Source organism: Mycteria americana, chromosome 7 (genome assembly GCF_035582795.1).
Source record: "Mycteria americana isolate JAX WOST 10 ecotype Jacksonville Zoo and Gardens chromosome 7, USCA_MyAme_1.0, whole genome shotgun sequence".
NCBI classification, from domain to species: Eukaryota; Metazoa; Chordata; class Aves; order Ciconiiformes; family Ciconiidae; genus Mycteria; species Mycteria americana.
Window position 1 is genome coordinate 44,936,228 of NC_134371.1, and position 24,416 is coordinate 44,960,643.

Consider the following 24,416-nt stretch of genomic DNA (forward strand, 5'->3'; position numbering starts at 1 on the left):
TTTCTTGAGTGCAAAGTGAAACTTCCACTATCTTAATGGCCAGGTGAATGTTACTTTCCAGCTGTCTTGCCTCTTTGCCTGACCCAGTATCTGAACCTTCTGAACACTGGTATCCTAGAATTGTGGTATCATCTGGTCCGTTTTAGATGTGGTTTTCATCATAAAGACCTAGTGTGACATTTCTAATAGAGAAAATAATGACGATTAAAAAAACCCCAAAACAAACACCAAATAGAACACAACACAACAGCTTATATTGTCAGGTCTCATGATAATCTATTTGCAAACTTTAGATAGGTTAAAGTGGCTTTGTTAAAACATCATCAACATTTTTAGGGCTAGCTTGGAAGCAGCTGTATCTCATGAAACAAAATCAGGAAAAGTCAGAATATGTATCATGGGCATATATGCTAGCTGCAGAGCTAGGGTGCTTATTTTTGATTTACTGTGAAATATAGACAAAGTTTGTGTTGGAATTTATGGCTTGTGTGGATTAGAGTTTCTGCACCTGAAGCTTTCCCTAAATTTTTAGTAGCAGTTCAGATCCAAACCTAGGAGGAAGAGAAGACTATTTTTGGTTCCAGTGACAATGTGAAGGCAGTCTCATAACCAGCAGATGTAGCAATTGGGCAATTCCATCAGTTTTTTGATAAGAGCCATCTTTGGAAGCTACGCAATTTGAATACTTGCTCTGTTTCCTCCTCAGATCAATACTTCCTAAACTGAAACACAAACCTTATCTTACATATATTTGTGAGACATATTTGCGTGTTCAATTTGTGATTACTGGTTGTTATAAAGGGAAGTTACATTGCCTAACATGTTGTAAAGTTACATTGCCTAACACAAGCAATGTAAAATACTGAGCTTGTAAACACACTTTGGATGCAGACAGCAGGAGGGGCAGTTAACCATTTTGCTTACTATATGAACAAAGAATGAGGATGCAATAATGTAAAATAGTGCTATCCTTTTACTTCTAATGCATTTCTTATTGGACAGTAGCTAACTTTTGTAATTGCATTCCAGAAATTCTGTTTGCTTAAATTATACAGCAGTATCTGCAATATCTCCTAATAATGACAAATGGAAAATGTTTTAATGGTTCTGTTATGCCTATGCACCTTGAAGATACACCTCATTTATATGTGTGAGGGAATGTTTTTTAAGTTCGTGAAAAACTTGCTGGTTTTGAATTTATTCTTTCTATTTCCTTTTTTGCAGTCTGTACTTTTAAAATTAAAATAATGGGGGGGAAATGAAATACAATGACAAGTTTAAGTATTTTTTTACTAAATCATGATAGGCTTCTGCTTGTATTCAGGGTTCATACTACTACATGCTGCCATGGTATCTAAGTTTCAAAACTTTAGCAATTTTTTGGGGGTGAGGAGGAGCTATATTTTGAAAAAAATTCTCCAAGTTCAAAAAAATTGCAAGTGCTGCATTTCAAGGGAATGAAATAATCTATTTCAAACTAGGAAAGAACTTGTGGACACTTATGTATCTATGGAATAATGTTAGATAAATTTAAATGTGTTAACTGTGTGGTGCCATGACAAATGCTATTTTTGGCTGAAAAGGATCAGTGATTGCTTGTAAAATAAGGAGACATCAGACTATTTCAGCTAGCCTTGGCTGGGCTGTTTGGAATGTGGTCTGCGTTTCTGGCACTCGCACTCAAGGAGGATGCACAGGAAGACTAAAAAAAAAAAGAAAAGTTAAGAAAAATTATACAAACCTAAATAAAAGAAAAGGCAAGATATAAAAATTAATCTAGAGGGGGTGTCACCATGCAAGTGCTTAAAAGAAAAATTGGTTTTCATTGTAACTCTGGCAAGTAACAAAGATAAACATCAAAATAAAAGAAAAAGGGGGTGGTCAGCATGAAAAACTTGGTGTTCGCATTAGGGAAAAGTCAGGATTAGAGGATTACTCTTTTTTTTTTCCGGAAAGACACATGATTAGAGTCCAAGATCATCTAGATACTGCTTCCAGTTCAACTATAAGACTACTTCTATATTTAACTCTTTAACTTACTGTATGTCACTTCACCATCTGTAAAGCAAGAGATGTTAGTGTGGTGGCATTGCGCTGTGCCAAAAAGCAAGTCTAACATATTCATCCTACCATGGTCCTGAATATCACAGACTATTTCTATCATAGGAACTCTTTGACTTGTAGTTTTAGAGGTAAAACCAAGTGTCTTTCTGTACTTGCTAAACAGAATTTATAGACTTGATGCAGAAAGTGTTGGGTTAGATGTTTTGACCCTTCTTATGCCAGAAGTCAGGAAAAAAAATGAACAATTAGAGGTAAGCAAAAACCCCAGGAACTCCAAACCTTATAACAAGCCCTTAGTACCACCTCTGCTGTCTTCAAGCACAGTATTGTGTACACTGGGAAACAGCAACTGATCTCTCCTGTATGGAAAGTATATTCCTTTTCTTCCCCCGCTGCTGTAAAACCAGTGCTCCTATTATGTCAAGGTCCATCGCGTTTACTGCAACTTTGATATGCTTGACCTAAAAATATTGCTGTGAGTGAATTATTTACAATGACACTGAGGAGCAATTTTCTAGAATGTCTCTATGGCCTGTGGGCATTGCACTGAGTACATACATATACCAACAAAAAACCATGAAAGTAACCATGAAACCTTTGCACAGTATTTCACTGCTACTGTTACCAAAATGGGATTGTTCTGTGACTTTACGGTGTAAGGAAAGATGTGTGCAAGCCAGCATCTCTTGTGGGGTGTGGAATAATGATATTGTTTTGCCAATGAACATTCTGTAAATCAGTAGTCTGTAGAAGTTGACTTTTAGTTAAGTTCTATGAAATATTATATATCTGTACGCTAAGAAGACATTTTTCTATCTCTATATGAAAACATGATGTCACTAAAATCACTGATAAATTTTATACTAGGCACCATTAAAAGGGACCATTGCTGCAGAGTCTGTTCTTCAGAAAGCAGTAAAAACTTGCAGTCTAGGTGAAAATATTTGTTTTATATTTGTAACGCGTGTGGACTGATTATCTGTGCCTACGTCAATGCTGGCTGAGGTTTCTGCATCCTGTTCTAGTAGGGTATGAGTTGTTGCTGTTTAATATTTAGTGAGTGTATGAAACAAAATTATGATAGAAATCAGGGAAAAACATGTATTTTGAGGAAAAGTGCTGCCTTAGCAAAGGATATAACTTAATCTTTTTCCTGCACTGGAATCTGTCCCCCCAGTGCTAATCATTCAGTCATTATTAGTTAGCATAGCAAACATATATGCAGAAACCACTCATGCTCCAGGTCACTGGTTGTTTCCAGTGCTACCAAATTCCAGAATCTTATATTTTGATACGTATTTTCTCTGTTAAAAACACATAACACAACTATAACTAGCATTAATAAATGTATTGCAGAAACGAGACCTGATTTTTAGTTTCCAGTAAGGAGGAACCTTGATGCATCCTGTTGCAAGAACATACTAGCTACAACTTAATTTTAATTTCTCCTTCTAGATAGACTATATACCTTTGAGTCCTGCTTGTAATATGATCTTTATCTATCTGCAATATGTAAGTCAGTAGTAACTCAAGTTCCCATTTTTGTAGAAATAAGTAAACTTAAAGACACAGGCTTACCTCTGAACAGTGTTGCTGAGAAGTCATACATCCACAGCAACCCTTCCTTTTAATACTTCTGTCTCTGACCACAATAGTATCCAGTGAGCAATAGACCCTGTGGGTTCTTTTCTAGTAAGTATTGCAATGAAAAAATATAATCTTCCTAAATACCAATTTTAAATAATGTCCAACCAATTCCAGGATTGAATTTTTTAGTGTGGTTATGTCTTTGAGGAACTGATTTTTTTTTTTTCCCTATAAATATCAGTCTCGCATGGGATTGAGGACTGATCTCTTTCATGATTGAAATATATTTTTATCATTTAAGTAGACTGGTAATACAAAGTTTAAGAAGCAACTACAGATGTATCCTCCCATGATAGCCTTAATGCTTGTATCCTGTTCAGTTGCTACATGGTGAAACATGGATAAAACAAGCAAGTACAGTACACAAGACAACTGTTGTGTAACTGATGTGCTGAGGAAACTGTAAATAATCAGACTAAAGTATTATTAATGGACCCCCATTATGAGGAGGAACAATATGAATGCTGTGTGATTACCTAACTTTTGGAAGCAATTCCTACTGCAGAATATCTCAGTTGCACTAAGTCTAAAGGCGGAACTTACTTACCTTAGACGAGTGTGTGATGTGAGAAATGTAGACTGGTCCTTCTGTGTGTCTGACCAGGTTAATAAAGGGTTGTAAGGAAATAAGGACAAAGTTGTGAGCTTTATTGACACTTTTATTTTCTTATTACTATCAGTAATACTGAGAGTGTGACATAGGTACCCAAAGTTTACAGTAATTTTACAATTTAACTACTGTTCCATTATTATTACTGGATATACATTTCTCTGTCATCTTTCAGATCCCTAAAAAAGGTAAATGTAATAGTATTTGCTGTCTAATACTATTTATTTAGGTGCTTAAAATCAGTTTCATGTAAAATTAATTAATCTTTTATTTGATATAACATTTTATCCGTATCTCTGAACTCTGGCTCCCATTTGTATTTGTCGTGACAAGTATAGAAGAAATTTTGGACTATTCCGCAATGCCTAGTTAAAATGAGATTTAAATATTCTTTCCTCTTATGCTCAGAGTCCTTAGGAGTGGATATACACAAACTTCCCTGTATTATTATTTACTTCCACATACATACTGAATAAGAATTTTTATGGCTTCAATGATGTTGAACCCTGGGAGGACAATATTTCAGAAAAAGACAGTGATTTTTTTTCTAGTCAGCTAAGTTAAACACACTTAAAACCAAGCAAGTAAAAAGTGAATGTCCCCAACTATTTTTTTGACCAGAAAAATGTAGCCTATAAGAAGTGTTTGCTTCTCACTACTGCTTTCAGAGCTGATGTTCCTCTCAACGGCAACTGTAAAATGTGGGGCCACAGTTGCATTCATTGTTCAGTGAGCTTGTCCACATAGTTAAACCCACCGACAGCAATGAATGTTGATTGTGACCTTTTTTGTAAAGCTTGGCAGGGTAGGGGAGAAACATCATGTGGCGGTTAGGTTTCTATCTTCGGTGTTAAGGCCTGAAAGCATGAAGTAAGGAGGAGGATGGTTAGCTGGAGGGTACAATCAACGGTCGATGGTTTTCACTTTAATTCCAAACTCACCGACAGCGTTGAATGTTCACTGAAGCAACCACTACAACAGAACTCCATTGACTTGACAGCATCCTCAAATGTCTGAAAGGAGGGGGGGGAAAGCAAAATTCACACAATGATTTTAATCATACAGATGATGCAACTTCAGTCATTTTTCTCTTACCGACACCAACACCCTTCTCTGCCCATCCTATTTCAGTCTTTGTGCAAGGAGCTGGCAGTTTTCCAAACTTCTTTCTATGAAAAGAAAAGATATTTCACTTATTCAGGCTTTAACAATATAGCTTGGGGATCCAGGCACAAGTGGATTAATGTTGTCATTTCACAAAACTGAACTTCATAGCAAACCAAAACAGAAGATCCCATATATGAACAGAGCTGGCTAAGAGTTTTATGAATCAGTGTTGCCAGTTATAGATTGCCCAATTGAGTAAAATTTCTTCTGCTGACGTGGTTCAATTGGATTTAAACTTACTTAGGATTGATGAAAACTACATCTTCTTTTAAGAAGGCTTAATTTCTCAATAAACATCTTAGAGAGACAGAAGGCCTTTTTTCCTTACAAATTGTCATACACACAGAACCTGTTATGATAGTTTTCAGGAGAAAAAAAAGGCAAATGTACGTCAAGGCTTGATGACCTAAATTTCTTTTCATATATTTTTTAGGTGGAAGCATGCTATCCATATCCGGAACTTGATCATCACACGGTAAAGTGCTTATTCTTAAAAATTTCCACAGCAGCACAACACTTTTTTCCAATCTTCTGAGCTTTCCAACTCAATTGTCCTCATTCTTAAATAAATAAATAAAAATTAAGAAAAAATATGTAGGGCTGCAATTTTCGTGTTGTAGGAGAAGGGTTTTAGAGGCTGGATCAGAAAGCAAAACATGGTAACCTAGGAATTTTACCTTATTTGCATTTGTGAGCAGAGTTTTCCTGCAGAAGGTGGTCTCGCAGGTCAGCTGGTCTGAATTCTTTTTTGCTAGGTCCACTCTTATCTTGCTGCACTGAAATTATGTGACTGATTCATTGGCTTCTATGAATTGCGGTTTGTTTACCTTGTCCTTTAGTAAAAGATATCTCATACTCTCTCATCCATTTCTGATTATTTTAAAAATCTTTATAAATGTTGCAGTTTTTTGTTAAATTTGTTTATACTTGCGTAAAGGGAACTGGCACCAAAAGACTGCAGGTCATAAGTGTGCTGCCTGTATATACTGTGTAAACAAACACCATGACAAGGACTTTGTTCTAGCTGTTTCTTTCAGCTAATTGCTCTGCATGTAGAGGTATTTATTACATCATTTAACTCAACTATATTTTCTGTCAAGTATATCTAAAGGACAGAGAGTCATTAATATAGCCTGTTGGGGAACTAGACAAGAATGGAATCAACTAATTTCCTCCTTTATGGTAGATTAGATGTGTTTTGTTTAGGAAGGCCGCTGTGAATATGAATATATCTGAATTCTAACCATATGTGGCAGTCAACCCTTTTTTTTTTCTTCCAATACACCAGCATGGGATATTTGCTGCCAATACTTTAGCTCTCATTTTTTTTTTTCTCCATTTATTTGTACTAGCTTTTCCACAGTTTAATTCCGTGGATGTTACGAAAGGAGTTCCTTACACCACCATGAATGATGAGAGAATAAGGCTCTCCAACTCAGTAGCCTTTTGTGCATCTGCATCTGTTCAATGTTGTCCTAGCCAAATGAATAGACTTTATGGTTTAGGGTCACTCATGTTTAACATCCACCCTATTATAAGCTTTCTTTCTGTATGCCATTTCTTTCAGTACTTACTCCTATGCTTTTATTCCCTGCTTCCATCTGTCACTTCATATTTCAATATGGGGTCTTGCCTGGCTGATACCTGGCTGTTAGGATGGGGTGTAGAGGAAGGAGAGGAGCTATGCAGAGCTTGCAGCTGGGTGCATTGCATCTTAGAAGGAATTACTTTCACAGGTTATTATTATTCCCTCCCCGCCCCCCATAATGGAAAAACCTCAGTATTTCCTTGGTTACCTAGCCTCTGTTGAAACGGGCTGAAACTTGTGAGTACAAAACCACAAAAAAGTATTCCTGAGCTCCAGCCCTGATTCCTGATGTGTGTAGGTTATGCAGGGTAAAAATGCTTTCATCTTCTCTCATCTGGTTTTGATTTTTTTTAAAATCCCTTACTGGGCTTAGCTAGCTGTTACAAATGCCAGCTTTATTTTAAGTTTTATTTCAGATCTGCAGGCTTATATGAACATTCAAATTGGATGTATGTTTTTTTTTATTTAAGGTTAGTAGGTCATAAATAAACCAAAGCACTTTCCTTGCTATGAGCAATAGGGTCATGGTGTGCATGAAATATCACTTTAAAAAAATTGGAACCTAACGTGAATTGACAGAGGTACATGAGGAAGTAGTTCGTTGTGTCGCTGTAAAGGCCATAGGGATTTGGACTGCTAGAGCTGCCTGTCTTAGGAATAGATTAGATATCTTGTCTGATGACCTGTACTTAATTTAAGTGACTGCCTTTACCAGTCCTTCCAGAGGGCAACTGTGTGAAGTAGAGCATCTCATCTTCAGTCTTCAGTCCTTTTCCTCCTCTTGACGGCCTGACCTAAATTGAAGATATGGGTGTTGTGCTGCACAAACAATTACTTCAATGCTACGTGAACTGCAGCTTCGCTTCTAATTAGTTAGTTTTTCCATTTTGACCTTGATATCTTGAATCAAAGGACTAATGTTCAACTTCATTGTACTGGCCAATACTGGCAACTGCTATACAGTATACTCATGTTTAACAGCCGCCTTATGTAAAACATTAATAAAAGCTCCCTCTCCTTACTTAGAAATGGTGGCTGGAGCTGTGAAGTACTACTCTGCCCCGCTTGTTGCCGCACCTCTTCCTTTCTTCCTTCTCCCTCCCCCACATAAATGCTCAATGGATAGATGTCAGACAGGCCTGGCTTACAGGCTACTTACAAACAGCTGTTTTAGTACTTTTAACAATGCTACTGCTTGTACAGCAGTGAGATTGCTTAGGAGAAAACACTTAGGTGAATCCACAGATCTCAGGTTTGAGGGGTTTCTTACAATTTTAGATAATTTCCCTAATGATGTATTAAAACAGTCTATTCAGATTGTACACTGATTAAAGTAGTATGTTAACATATTTATATGGTAGATACTCTGCATGTTTTACAGCATCTTGTTTCTTTTGCTGGCATTGAATTGTTACTGGAAGGTGGAGTTAAGACTTTTTGAAGGCAAATATTCATTTGTATAAAAGGAAGACAAGAGAACAATAGTGTTAATACTCATATTGCAAAGTTATCTCGTGGATACAGTTGTTGGCTACTTCCACCTCCTACTTGCCCTCTCCCACAGTCTGTCAACAGGCTTCCAGTTATACACTTGGGGACAGGAAAAAATGCAATGCGTGGATGTATTTTTAATTGTGTTGCAAAAGTGAATTCCAGTGGCAGTGTCTAAAAATGGCATTAACACACTTGGGATCAGATTCTCGGTGTAAACTGACACAGCTTCATTGACGTCAGTGGCATCTGCGTTTACACCAGCTGGCACCTGGATGCTCATCTGGGGAAAAAAAGTGAAGCAGAATGATCAGTTATCAGTTCTTATTACTTTTTCTATTTTTTGTGTTGTGTGTTCATCTTTTTTATTAAACCTTTCTCAAATGACAAATTTTCATGTTGTATTGATGTTTTACCTGCAATAAATTAGCAGTAATACTAAATCTCAGTAAGTATTGACACTGCTGTGCTTCCACCAAAAGGAATTAAATCCAGCTGCCTGTAGTTATTAGAGATTCAATTTATTCTTGGATGACTTTGAGTTATATGCTGAAAGTAAAAACTCTGTGCAGCTATCAAGAGGAAGTCCTTTTACTGACAAAATGAAAAGTGTTCATTTCTTCTGTGGTCTTAAAAACTGCAAGAACTGAATCCAGTAACCTTCATTGTAATCAAAGACTTTCACTGTATTCTACAAACACTAACTGCAGTTGTTTCTGCACTGCATTGGAATATAGCATTGGCTCCTAATTACTAATGCAGTAATCCTAAGGCCAATGTTTTTCAAGAAAACCAGCTAGACAATCACAATGTTTTCATGTTGCCTTCAACCTATGGAATCATCTTTGTAAACCTCTGCTGGAAAAAAGATGTTTTAGGGAGTATTTCACCATTTACTGTAGTACAGCCTTTTCTGGAGAAAAGTAGCAGCTGCATAACATCTTGAAGCACTAGTGCATGCCAGCCTGAGACAGGAGGGAAAGTTGTGATTGCCTTGTTTAAATTCTGCATTCTACAAAGCTGCTTTTTTGTCATTATGGTATGAAGAAATCTAAAGATATGCAGAATCATCCTGCTTCTTGCTCATGAAAAAAGAGGGGGAAAATATCTTGGCACACCGAAAAACAATTTTTGAGGTGCAGAAATAACTGCAAGTCTGGTTTTTAAACTAAATCAAAACTTGTTTGACATGCATAGCCGTCACAGAACAATCTGCAGTTCATTGAGTTCTACCAGAGTTCTGCTGGCCCAGAAACCAGGACATCTCCAAGTATGCTAGTTCATGTGTTTGTAGCCTTTGACTAAGTTTTTTTAGTAAGTCTGCTGTCCAAAAATTGACTGTGCTCTTGAAATTAAACCCATTAGATAATATTACGTCCACAACACAGGCTATGAGTTGGGATGCTGATTAGTCAAGCCAATTTAGGAACAGAACCAATGTGAGGAGCAGCAATGATATTAGTGCAATCAAATATTTGATTGCACTTCCAGAAATAATTTAATTGCAGAGTTCAAAACTATGCCTTTGCCCATTAGAATTTTACCTGATTAGTATTTTGTTAAATTTTGACATTAAAGACACTTCCAAACCAAAATTTAATGTAAAAAAACCTAAGGCAGTACTGGCTTTTTGCTTACTGCTTTAGACTTATTGTACCTCAATCAATATAAATTGTTACCCTTATTTAACAAATCATAGCTGCTTTCATGTGTTCTAAACAGACTTTTATATCTGAGCTATTGAGCCTGACCCCGCAATTTATTACTTCATGTTGTCAGTCCTGTTTGAAATTGTAAGAGCTTTTCCAACATACAGGATTGCGGCACTGGACCTATAAGCTTTGCTTTTTATTTAAAGCCAAGAAATTGGTGAATAAATTCTAATACTGCCTGCAGTTTCCCAGCCTTTTGGATGACAATTCTCCCCTATTTGTTACTGGAACACATTACTATTTATGGAAGATATGCACATATTTCAGTGTCCATAAATCATATGCAAACATCTGTTCTTTAGATCAGTAGATGGAGTATGGTAACTGCTTTTTACATTAATAGCCATGAAGTAATGCTCACCTACTGACATTATGCTTAAACTTTAATTTAGCAAATACTTCAGTAATTTTTCAGGCAATGTAAGTCAAAACAGTAGAAATTGCAAACACAGTCTGGCATAGAGTTCTGTGTGGCCTGTACCCAAAAAATGTCAAATGGAAGTTGTACGATAGAGGGAGTAAATATTAAGAGCAACACGATCAACTCAGCTAAAACACAAGAGGTTCTGTTAGTAATTCTCCATACTCATTACTGCTTTGGAAGGGAATATCTTACCCTCCCCCTTCCTGTGATAGCCTTAAACAGGCATCCTTTTCTTATTTGATGAATCTGGATTGTGTGTAGAGGTCTACATTTTTGTCCTAGTAGTATGATCTATTTCCCATGTGATCCTGCAGACAAGACTCTAAGGCCAATAACTCTGAAGCTACGCTCAGAAAACATATGGTACGTGTGGAAACCAAGACTGCGTACAAGTTAAAATGTAAGATGTGGGAAAGACGATATTGTATGATAGGCTGGGTGCTGGATGGAAAGGCAGAGGATAGGAGTTTTCTTATTCTCTCTGTCTGTCTTCAATCTCAGTGTTGGTATTTTTACATGAAGTGTTTTCAGCTATAAAGAGAAGAATCTTCAGGATGTATCCTGTTTAGTGTTTATGTCAAGCATTTATTTAGTTGTCATATGTACCAAGACTGTGGATTCATTGGTTGTTTTTCAACATCTCCTTTGTCTTTGTATTTATTTTAGGGGAATGGAAACTTGATATTTTGAGGCTAGACTTATAAATGTCAGCATAGCAATTGAATTTTCATAGAATGAAAGTATGTATAAAAATGGAGGGTAAAAATATTCTATATTTCTAAAAGTTATTGCGTCCTACTGTAGTCAAGTGTTAGACAATAGATTGCAGTTCTTTACCTGCAGAAAATGGGCTGATTACTTTTAACTCGTCTACTAATCCTCTTGGTTTTAAAAAACCAAAGTGCTTCAGAATGAATGGGGATCCCCATCTTAGGATTTCTGGAGTATTTCAGTACAGTTTGTGTGTTGTCTTTTAGGTTCTTCACAATGACTATATGAAAAACATATATTCAGAAAAACATGTTTGGGGCTTTTAAAACATTTTGTTTAATTTGTGCTTTTGATTTTTAATTATTTTTTAGAAGTTACCAGAAAAGGTGCCGTTTGAGTGCCAGTTAGCTTAGGGATTCTCCATGTGTCTGTATCTCACTGCCAGAGGAGAGTGCAGTAGCAATTGGCTTTAATATCCCATCCCCCTCTTCTTTTTGATTCACCATAGGAATGGACTGTGAGAATTACCAAATTCACATAATTATGGTCCTGCTGCACAAAGTTTCTTTTGATCAAGAGCAAGTCATTTGAACCCTAATGTTTAGTGGGTAATATTACAGCCTCATAAAAGTGTAGTGATGACTGATATCTCATAGTGCTTTGAACATGTGAAGTGCTATATAAACAATATAGGGCTATTGCACACTACTCAAGCTATTAGCATTTGAGGCACACTGCCCCAGGCCCTGAGAGGGGAAATCACCTCTTCACTGGAAAAGAGGCATCTTTTTGGGTTCTGTGTCTGCTTCCAGATTAATATCAGGAGCTTTCTAGGTAGCACGTAGATATGGAAAAAAAAGTATGTTTGTTCAAATACTGTGTTTATTACAGAGTACTGGACACTAAGTAAAGGCAGGAAGCATTCAGTTAGAACTGTGATTCTGAAAACGTAAGGGTGGTAAATCATTACCTGTTTGCATTATTTCCTTTGCTGTAATTGTGTTTTGGCATTCTTGCATTTTTCCCATTGTAAAATTTCTGCATGCAAATCTATTTGTTGCTAACATACTCAGTATTTTTCATATGTAATTTGAAACAGATGAGAGATTATGCTTCATCTTTGTTCCTAAAAATATCACCGTACTTTACAGAAGTTAGACCACAAATGCAGCTCGAGAGTATGTCGAACACTCCATGGGTGTCTGTGTGTAAATGTTTGTGAAATCTAGTTCTTAAGATATCAATACGAGTTAAGAAAATAGTAGAGGGGCACTTGCTAAACAGCGGATGTAACATCTGTCTGTTAGAGCTGAAGGTACTGTTCAGATGGGAACAAAGTTCTCATAGGATTGATGCAATTGCTGATTTGCTTTGCTTTGACTCTCCATCACACATTCTGTATGCTCTGATAAATAAAGGCTACTGCTTAGGACCCACAAGACATGCCTATTTGCAATCACTACAATGTGCAGTCTGCGGTAGCAGAAAGGCTCATGGCTATGTTCAGGGAGAAGAGGAAATTCCTTGAAATCTTTTTACACCAGTCATTGCTCCAGTTTAAAAACAAAACAGTTTTTGGTCCAGAGTTGGCAAAACATCCTTTTTGCCTTTTGATGGTGTAACTTCTTATTTTCAACAGCAGAGACCATTCTAAAGAATTGCATTTTTCTGCTTGCTTGCTTTTTTTTTAGTGTCTTGAGCTAAGCTTTTAGGCATGTTAAATGATGTAAACAAGTTTTGGATTTTTGTTACTGTTATCTAGGAACAACCATTCAAAACAAATATGCTATTGACTCAACCCTACAAAGCTCTGAACACAGAATAAGCTCAGACTTTGAAGGACTGGGCACACAGTTTAAATATTTAGCATAGCAAAACCCATTGCAGTATAATTACTTGTACTGGATCCAATGATTTACAGCATGAACGTGAAGCATAATCCCGTGTAGTCAGGGAGCGAATGCCTAGTTCATTTACTGTTTTCTGTTGGTTTTTTTTATAAAGACCAACACACACAAACTACTTATTTTCTGCCCTGGCAAAGGTATTTTTAAGTAATATATATTCTTCTAAAGAAAAATAGCCCACAATAAACAGATACAAGATTGCAGGAACTGTTATAAAAGCCTTATCTTTATTGTTGAAAAATGGTGTGCCCTTAATGTTTTTAATCTGCCTGTATTTTTGTGGCATTCTCAACATCCTCCTCCTTGTCCCTGTTGAGCTCAGCTGTCCTTTGAAAAGCACTTTGTGCTCCAGTGACCACTTTAAACTTTCCTTTGACAAAATTAAGCTGGACTCCTAATTTATTTTTCCAACAGAAAGTGCGAGTTGAAAGTGGTCATTGGCCCAAAAACCTATGGTGAGAGCAAAGATGATTTTATTGGGAAGGGAGAGTGATGTTTGGTCTCCTTTTCTCTGTCCTTCAGTCCCTTTCTCTGGCTAATTTCTTATAACCCTCTTGCTTCCTCCCCCCTCCCAGAGTCCCAGGAAACTGCAGTGTCTACACCTCTTCCTGAAGCTTCCCTTTTCCAGCCCCACAGCAGCGAGGTTTCCCTTTTTGCAGCCATCTGCTGCAGTAAGGAAGGGTCGGCCAGGAAATAAAGCAGTGTTTGGGACCTCGATTGAAACTGGTTTGTGAATCCAAATTCTGTCTCTTAAAACCGTGGGAAGACCGACTGGGAGATTGGCAATGAAGTAAATGAGTGGATGGGATGAGGGAAAACATGTATAGCCAAAGGAAGTGGAGATTATTAAACCATTCCCTTTGCTTCACGTACCCTTGTGTGTGTTTTAAAAATACATGTAAACACACATGCAGACATAGTTTAATGTGATGGAAGAAAGGGAAATGGCTCTTCCTTTTGGAGATTTAAGGGGATCAGATTTGTACAACTGTAATAACATCCAGAAGGCACAAACATAGTCAAAATGTATTTCCACACGACTGGATCTTGCTTTTCTGCAGTACCTAATACATTTAAACCAACCTGTAATGAATTAATAGTTTTTGGAGTAAGTGGATGGCATTTTATGCAGTCAGCATAAAAATCTCGAGAGATCCGCTATTACGATCTCAGTAACCACTCTTAATCAACAAATCATATATCTGAACAATCATAGGTGAAATTGGCTATTCTGAGAAGTTTTCTTTCTGCATCAATATCTCCTTGGATTTATAAAACCTTTCTTGTTCAGGTACCTACTAATTTTCTGGCTAAGGGTAATCAGGGAGTTTGAGGCCCACAGATTCAAATTTCTGTGCTGCTTAAAGGTGTTCTGTTTGTATTTTTCTTTAGAAAAATCCGGATGAAATTCCATTCGGTGGGAAGGCTCCATCACTTAAGTCCTATGGTAACTCTATACTCTGAACACCTAATGCAGAGACATTATGCTGGCTTTTAGCAGATAGGGTGAATTTCATTCTTAGTGAATATGACCCAGGTGCTAAAAAGCTATAGCTGAAAGTGCTAGGTTAAAAGCACAAGTCAGCTAGGTACATAAATATTACATGGTTATATCTTTAATGGGTTCCTGTTGTAGACTTGCTTTGTTTAAAGATTTCCATAACCCTGCTGATTTATTGCGTCTTTTCTAGAATTATGCTGTTAGCAAGAAACTCAGTTGAAGCACTTTCAATCATGCTGGAGGATCATTATACTTTCACTTGAATAACTAATTAGTTGCAAGAAATTAACCACTGCTGTTTAGCACAAAAACACTTCCAAGAAGGGCTTTCATTTTTGCTGTGGAAAATGACCTCAGGCACTTGAGGAGGGGGGCAGAAGGGAGAAATAATGATCCTGCTGTCTTTTAATGTAACTTTTGTTTTCAATTCAACGTGATAACTAGCAGGCAGCATAGCTGTCTGAATAGGGCACTGCACTTGGACGTGGGATAAATATGTTCTAATCTTGCCGATCCCATGGATTTGATGGCTGACCTCATCCCATTGATTGAAACGGGTTTAAGGTTCCGAATACCGTCCCTTAAGGCTGTGGGAGACAGAATATGAGACTGAGGAAGAAATAAATTAGTGAATAACATGGAAGGAAGAATACAATATGACCTAAGAAAGGACATAACCAGTCTGTTCATGTTTCTGGAACTTATTTTTCTTCTTGTGAAATATGGATCATACTTAATCGGCATATGAGGGTCTAGTCTGAGTGTATTGCATAAGAGCTCAGTATTATTGTCATATGCTGTTCACAGCACTGCTAATATAATGTAAGACACAGTGGAGTGAGGAAGGAGAATAAAGAGCAGCTAAAATACTTAGCAATTTGCCCCACCTCTCCTAGGGCAAAAACTGGAAGGAAATTGAAGACAAATGGTTTCTGAGATCCAGATTCTTCTCTAGTATATAAAATCTATTTAAAGAGGCAATAACAGAGTGACAAATCCTGGTCACTTTTTTCCCTGAAACTGCAATTTCATCCCCACTATTTGAGAAATATACATATAAAATACATTTTTAAATTGTAAAATAAAAAAATAACGTATGATGCATATACAAATCAGTCATCTCCTTTCAGTCTTCTCCTCCCTCTATTGCAGAGGCAGTGAATTCCTCAAGTATTTGGAGAAAGAGAGAAGTATTGTTCAGTAATGTAAGGGCAAAGGGGAGGGGAAGCTTATTGGTATTTCTTGCTCTCCCCTTCTCTCTACCCACACTTGCAAGATTAGAAAGTTAAGTCTTCAATATGTGTATCTGAGATGTGGTGGTACAGAAATGCTGGGAATTATTCAGTGCAAAAAGGGAGTGGGCTACTGTAGTCATGACAAACTCCTCCTGAATATAAAAAATAAGGGTAGCATTACCCCATTCCTATAATACTTTTAACACTTCTCTCCTCTCCTCTGTTCTTTGCCTTATTTCCAATGCTTACTCTCAAGCACCTATTTTGGGTACCTGAAGGTTAGGATCAGAATCTCATTCAGCTCTTTATTATTATATTGGATTACCTGCATAGTATAAGTGTCTTCTGAAAATATTCACATAAACCCAGTACTTGCTGGATGTGGGGTTTTTCCTTTTTTTTTTTTTTTTTTTTTGGCTAAGTTTGCAACTTATTTTATTGGCACATGAGAATACAGTAGAGAGGAAGGTCATGTCGGATTTTTTTGGGGGGGGAGGTTTGCATATGTGCATACCAGGAAATCTAACTTCATGTGGAAGAAAACAGCAGAGCTGTCTTCTAGAAAGAGGACATGAGCAATGCCATAACATCTTCAGTCAAACACATGATAGCCTTTTTCTTGAGGAGCTACAGGGCAGACAATTTTAGATTGGGCATGATGCCACTAAAACAAATCGGCACAAACATAGGCAGCCAAGAGCTTGTGTGTGCATGTGTGTGTTTACACACGTGCAAATCACTCTACTTTGGGACAGCTGTACGTAAGAGCTCATTAGGAAAACGGAAGGGAGAAGGGCTTAGTGAAAGTTCTTTACTGTTTTCTAGAAAATTAACTTCCAGACTTTTTAAAACAATGTGTTACCCTGAAACTGCATGCAGGGAATGTCAAAAGGACCAAGGGATTTTGAAAGATCCCTTCCCTTGACACTCAGTGGAATTTCTGCTAAAAATTCTAGTGTTTTCTTTTGTGCAGCGCTGAAAAGGGCAATCTGAGTGCAAGAATAGCATAGAAATGTGTTAAATTCAATGCAATGTTATTTCAGATGAGCACTATGCAATAGCCCAAGATTATTTAGTTCTAATACCTGTGGCTTATCCAAACTATGTAGACACCCTTTGTAGTAATTACAGTTGAATAACATATAACTGAATATAAAACCATTAAGAGGCATCCAAGATATAGGCTGTTGACAGATGTCTCAATTTTCCTTTCCCTTTTACAAACATGTTCTCTGGTTTGTTCCCATTACCTAATTTTGTTTTACTTGCTCTTCCATTTTGATCTGTAACTGTTCAATGAGCTCAATGCGTCTTCAAATAACAGGTGCTGACTTTGAGAGTAGTTTCAAACTTCAGTTTGGACTTCTGCTTGCAGTTCAGATTGCGTTCATTTGAGTTCTTACTCAGATCTAAATCTCGAAATTCCTTCCCACTTGGATACTCTTATTCATGCCACATCAAATATTGACTTGCTAGTGTTCAGATATCAGCTGTCCCTATGCTGTGGAAAATATATGTCCTTCATAGTCTTGTATAATCAAAAGAAATGGAAAATGTGTAGTCTAAAAAAACCTAATTATCTAGGGAGAAGAGAATGTAAGACTCTTCTTTAAAGGAAATCCTTTGAAATACAATTAAAACAAATAGGCAGCTATGTCTCCCTTGCATTTACACTTCAGTTATTGGATGAAACCACAAAACACAACGGCTGATCATGAACAAATCAACAACAGAATAACCCTAGACCTCTCTACTGAGAAAATGTGTCTATACAGATGGAGTATGTTGAGCCAAGACACTGAAGAAGAGGCAGAGAAATACCACTTTAAGTGGATTATACAAAAAAGCATGTAACTATGTTCCATTCTTTCCGTTAGGAAACTTGTATATATTAGTTGTGTGTAAACATAGCTAATTTTCTATTTCAGTAGCTGTGCACGCATGTAGTTGAAAAGACCAAGTAAATAAGAAAGTGGATTGGGTTGGTCATGCATTTGAGAATCCTTGCTTTGATTTGGCCTATACTGAGTAAACCAAATGTGAAGGGATTACCTCCTAAAGCGATTTCCAGGTGACTTCAGACAAATGGAAAGAAAGTTTCACTGTGTGAATTGAAAAAAGGTTCTGAATTGGAGTAGGTATGCTCGCTTGCCTCATATAGTCCAGTAAGATTATTTTTCCTCTTCTTTTCCCACCCTTTCCTCCTCTACTGAGGACATAAACCAACCTGATTTGTCTTCCTTTCTGGTTTCCCAAGGTGTAAGTCTGTAAATGTGTCTTTATGCTGATGAATAAATATGTTTCTGCAAAATTTTACAGTGCACAAGCATTCAAAGCTTGTACATCTCATCAATTGATTCCATTTTGACATTCAGCAACATAACATGGCTGCTTTTCTCACATGATCAGCAATTTTTCATACAGAGCTGGTGGTGATGAACTGGAGTTTCTATAGTTCAAAATTCCTTGTAAGTGTAGCAAATGAGTACAAATTCACTACCTTTATTATAAAGACTCATTGGAGTTTTACAGTTCTGAGTGGAAATAGGGATAGTTTTATTGGTCAAATAAAATCTGTACTTTGCATATTATACCATGTCTCATGAAAATTAAGAACTAACAGTCTTTCTTGCATTATGACTTCTTTGTGCCCAAAATGTTTGATATATATTAGATGTTTGTCAGAGACACATAGTCAGAAGCTGAATGATGAACAATGTTTTTGGCATTCTGCCCAGGATATTTTTCCCCACTACCTTTAAAAAAAAAAAAAAATTAATGCAGTTTTGGGGCTTAGGACCTACTCTTTCGCATTCTTTCTTCTGCTGTTTTGAGCCTTTGTATAGCACTACTATCAACTATTCAATCAGCGTCTTTGAAAAGCACCTACCAGGCTGCCAGATTCCTGATGCAGAGAAGCTAGATGGTGCCAGAAATCAGTCACTCTGTGCTAAATATTGCTGCTGGCTCCACTCCCTGTCTCTCAGAGTCTGTAGAAGTCTAATCTTCTGTTCTTCAGTGAAAAGATGGCAGGATTTAAAAATGCCATCTGAAGTTGCTGTTACATAACAAATGTCTTGCCATCCTGCATGGTTAAGGAGTTATACTGGTCTCTGGCCTCAAATGGTAGCAAGGTCCTATTTTGTTTCCTTTTGGTACCTTGTATTACATAGAATGCCTTTATGCTCAGCTACTCTGGTATTTGTCATTCAGTTCTTCACTTGCCAAGACTTAAGTTTAGTGAATTTAGAAATTCTTCTATTTTAAACAAAGTGTTTTGCTGCCAATCAAGCCTAAATATCAACACCAAACTGCCTTGCACATGTGCAAAATGCCAACCAGCAGAGTACCTACAAAGCAGTTCAGCTGCCCCCAGCTTTTACCACCCAGATGTCTGTACAGAGTTGGCATACTGAAAATTAAAATGATGTAATATTAAAACTAATATCAGAAAAAGTAATGCTGAAGCTAATGTGCAAACAAATACTTTTCACAATCATAGATGCATCTTCATGACATTTCCAGTTTTTATAGAATCCAGGGACCTTCCCAAAAATACTGAGCCATTTGATTGTATAAGAAAGAATAGAATGAATTTTCCAATCACTCTTACAATATGCAAATAATTTTTAGTAGGCGTTTAAAACAATCATTACAAAATTAGCCTAGTGTAAACCAGATCAAGCTGCATTATTTTGCTTAAATGTGTTCCACAGCTGGCTTAGGTTCTTAACTAGCACATAGTACCTAAATTCAAAATCTGAATCCTCAAAACACCCTATTCCGTGCTTGCCTCCCTTTGGGCCAGGGGCCCAAAGCCCCTGGCCACCAAAATACCTGCCAGATGAATTCCCCGTTGCTTAGGCCAGGCTGGTGCTGAGCACCCCTCTGCAGAAGTGCCCTGCTGGGCTCACTTCAGCATGTCTTGCACAACAGGCTGAAGGAGCATGTGGTTCCCTTCCCCTGTGCTTTCTGCTCCTATGAGCAGTCACTGGAGCAAATCCTAAAGACAAGGGAAGTTGGTGTCTCAATTACCAAGCTGTAGCTGAGCATATTCTCTATTGCCAACTGAATATTTAATTGCTCTTTGCAAATTGTGAAAGCTTATTGAGGAAGCATTTGAGAGCATCTCTCAATCAGAATATCCGGTCGTAGGTAGGAGGGAGGGATTTGGGTTCAAAATCCCATTGGTAAAGCTGGAATTTGAACCTAGGTCTTGGGTGTCTTAAGCTATTCCTTGAGAGGAAGGTAGTAAAAGTGCCTGCTCCTTTGTCAATTGGGAGAGGAGTGTTTTCAGGGCCAAACTCCAGGAAAGAGTTCCCGGTCATATTGCTGTAACGGCAGCAACATTAAATCCAAAGTTTCAAGGCTGCAGTTCTCGACCTGTGACTCTCACTATTCCCCCGCCTAATTTAGGAGCATTCTCTTCAACCTGCTGACTTCTGAGTCCTCTTATGTGCGTAGTTCTCTAAGCAATATATACAGCTGCCTAGATATAAATCTCTATGGATATTTTGGGTATAGATGCTTGGAAGATAACTGCGGCATTTATTATTTCTATAACTTCAATCCTTTTGTTGCTCTAACCTATCTTCAGGGCTTCCCCTCCTCCCTCCCCCCCCATTAGGAAATGGATGTAATGATTGTGGGTTTTGGTTGACTATTCTTGTCCTTAACTAAGAGGCTAATATATTCTTTGCTGGATGTTCTGCTTTCTTCTTAGGCCTAACTTGATATTGCTCCTTCTGCTGAAGTGACAGCTCCTGGGTGATGTGTGACACGGCACAGCCAAGAAATCTGTGTGCGGGATGTGTTTTCTCCAGCTGGATAGTTCTCCAGGAAGAGGTTTAGCAGGTAAACCAGAGCCACAAAGTCTGTTGCCATTATCAAAGGGTTTAGCTTCAACTGCTAATTCTAGACGTCTAATGCATGAACCCAGTATTTATGCATATGACTTTGATAGCTGAAAATATTAGCATATGAATTTGAGGGTCTGAGAAGGATTTTTAGTATGCAAATTAGCTTTTAGCTAAGACAGACTGAAAGTAAACCTGAGAAGATAAAAGAAAATAATATTCATATGTACCAAACTGCAGAGTTTATTTCTATTTATTACTCTGCTGGTAAGTAGTGGGATGGCCCAGATGAAAACAGAAGGCTCATTACATCTTACAAGTTCTTTTCTGGAGTTAAAACAATGGGAAACGGCTCTGAGACAGATTTCTTGTTTTAAGATTATTAATATGGAGAATTACTAGTGGGAGCAACCTATAACTGTCAAGGCAGTTTTTCTCTTGTGTGTTTAAAAAAAGCAACAGACCTTTGATAACCTTTATTTTGATGATGTTATGATCCACCTTCAATGTATGGGAGTCTTAAGCCTTGCTTATCTACAGAGTTGAACCTTAAAAAGTTTTCTTCTACTCTGAGTAAGCCAACTAGCGTCTGTCTTAAAAAGGGGGATTTTCCTTTTTAGATGGGGATTTTCTAAGAAGGGATTTTCCTTTTTAATTGACTTTGGAAGGAGTTAACTGTGTGTTTTGAGCTTCCTTATCCATGTTCACCTGCTTGAATATGTTGTTAGACTGCTTTATTACTGACACTTTATGCTGATATTTTTTGATAATTATTCAGAAGATCATGTAATTGAAAATAATCTAGTTACTCCTCTCTAGATGCCTTTGGGGATACTTGGAAAAACTAATTGTAAAAATGTGTATGAGTCTTGCTGACTTTCATTTGATTTTTCATTCGTTAATTTGAGAAAATGAAGGAGAACTAATGTTGTTTATGTAAAACGAGACTGAGAGTGCAGAAACATGGAAAACATGCCTATTCTTGTGAGAGGTGTGGTGTGCAATAGCTTATGATGAGGTGCAGTTGAAGAGTGGTTATGACTAAGGTGGATGCTGCCTAATACATGTCTGGTAGAGCTACTGTTTCTGATTGTGTATTTCATCACTTCACCTTCCCTGCTTCTTCTCCCACCACTGCAGCACTGTCCTACATTTTCCCTTCGTGGGGGAGGAAGAGTTTATGGGGGAATACTGGTTGGCAACAGAAGTATGCTTCTAGCTGGACTCTAATGATAAAACTCAGAAATATGTTGCAAAAATGCACTGCAAGAAGGGAAAAAGGGAAATAATAGCCTCAGGAGCTACCCTTCTGTTGTGAACTGTGGAAATGTAGATTGCATCACAAGGGGTTATGTGTCTGTGGCTTATGACAACTTGGTAATTATAAACTGAAGATAACTAAGCGCACTGTTTATATAATTTCTTGTTAAACTTGTCACAGATATTCACTTGACGTGATTCTATTTAGGTTTGGCTTTTTCATCATACTGTATTCACATTGTTTCCTGGTTTTCTTATGTTTGGGGGAAAAAAAAATCAGAAAACTTGTCCTAGATCAGGCAATAGAGGCATTTTTTTCAGGACCAGAATGAAGGCATAGATGTTTCTATGGGTTTGGGAAGTCTTTTTGGGTTTGGGTTTGGTTTTGGTTTCTTTCCTCCTGAAGTATGGCTCTCCATATTTCTTTCAAATCAGATGTAGGTACTTAGTAATGAAAATTGATAAAGTTTTAACTGCCAGGCACATGATTAAAAATGTGTGTCAAAATTTGCAGCTTAAAAAGAGATCTCTGGACGAGCTCAGCAAAGTAGTTCATAGATTATACTAATTCATGTTCACTCTAGAGAGTATCTATGGCAAATTGTCTGGCTATAAAAGTAATTATTAAACTAATATGGAAACTCTCTCTACTGTGGTAGCTTAAATTTTGTTCTAATTTGTTTGATTTTCATATCATTAAATCTGCAACAGTATTCAAAAATCATAGGTACAGTAGCCCTGCTACAAGTTTCTCTACAGCCCTATGCATTTGAGTGATGACAAGCAGTGAAAAGCACAGAGTGGGCAGATAGTTTCTATTTCATTGTCCCCTTCAGTCCCATCACATGTCTCTGAATATAGATGCTTGCTACTTGACTATGCAAGGAAATGATTAAATATGGATGGATGGATTTTTGAATATACAAATTAGGTATTAGAGACAGTTGTGCTACCCTTGCATGCAAGTTGAAAAATGGAAGAAGGCAAGGAATTTATTTAGAGAAAACAGGCAAATACATCTGAAATACTTAAAACAAATGAACACATAGAGATATTTTACCAGGAAATTCAAAATTTGGTCACTGTGAACATGACTAAATGTAAGCAGGTCTGAATAAAGGGAGATCTTTGAGACACAAGAATAATAGACTTTTTTGATGGTAAAGAGTGAAAAAGGGTTTTACAGCGTCAAATATTTTTGTCTGTTTGCTGGACCTCCCAGAACAAAAACTTTCTATGTAGTTGAGAAGCAAACCAAAATATTTTTGCATTGTTTTTTGTAAAGGCTTGTTTCCATCAGCACTCCATAAATAATATCTGCTTGAAAATGTACTGACTTAAGCATTTAATTTTATGTCTTTCTATACAAGTATTGAAGAATGCATGTATTGGAAAAGTAGTATACCTATTTCATTTTGAATCCTGAATTGAATAATAAATGGTATTTTTCTTGGATTTAAAAAGGAAGAAGATATGAAAATAAGTATTTTCAAGGTATAGAATGGAATGTATTTAATCATTAATATCCCTGACAATCATGGAAATATATAGTGTAACTTGAGACTTGTGATTTGTAAGAAGGTATATAGAGGGTGCCTTCTCTAGAAGGCACAGATCATTCTCACTTAGTTTTGATTTGTGTTTAAATGCAGTTCTCTCCCTATTCTGTCATAATAATTAGTGAATTTCTATTTATGAGGTCAACAGGGACATATCGGTAAGCTTAAAAATGGACCTGATTTCCCAGTTCAGAGCAGGGATAGAGGGGAAGGTATTCTAGTGTTTCCCCAGTAAGCTCTTTCATTTTATACCTGAAACACATTACAGCCAGTTAGCAGTCAAGCATGAATTAAATCTTTGCCATGTAATACCACATCTTTTCAAGCAGACATCTGAAGAGAATACCTAGTATTTTTACACTTATTTAGAGACCAGCGATCAAAATCTTTACTGAACCAACTAAAGGAGGCAAACTCTATGTAGAAGATCTCCAGTCCTTAAGTAATCAAACCTAGTGTCTTTTAATAGATACTTTTGGGAGTTTGTCATACTCACTTATAAACAGTGAATTGTTCTAGGGGTAGCTTTGGGCTAAACAGTATGTCGCCAGAGTAGGTTTTCAGAAGGGCCTAATGTTACTTTACTTTGCTCTCAATGACGTTAAATGGGAATTTTTATGCTGACTTTTGGAGTTGAATTTAGGAAAGGCTAATTACTTCTGTGCACAGAGGATTTTCGGATCA

General features: G+C 37.1%; 1 long non-coding RNA gene across 14 annotated transcripts in view; it reads right to left on the reverse strand.

Annotated features, from left to right (window-relative positions):
* Positions 1–3,759: 3,759 nt before the first annotated feature.
* The window catches only part of LOC142412627 (uncharacterized), a 68,655-nt gene continuing 47,998 nt past the window's right edge, over positions 3,760–24,416 (reverse strand). For 4 of the 14 annotated variants that reach the window (XR_012776552.1, XR_012776547.1, XR_012776542.1 and 1 more), the window contains 4 exons: positions 6,166–8,850; positions 5,417–5,490; positions 5,263–5,334; positions 3,763–5,178 (listed from right to left, as the gene is read on the reverse strand). This is a non-coding gene — a long non-coding RNA (uncharacterized LOC142412627). Of the gene's footprint in view, positions 5,179–5,262; positions 5,335–5,416; positions 5,491–6,165; positions 8,851–24,416 lie in introns of all 14 variants that reach the window. The other 10 variants (XR_012776548.1, XR_012776545.1, XR_012776541.1 and 7 more) reach the window with 8 other exon arrangements.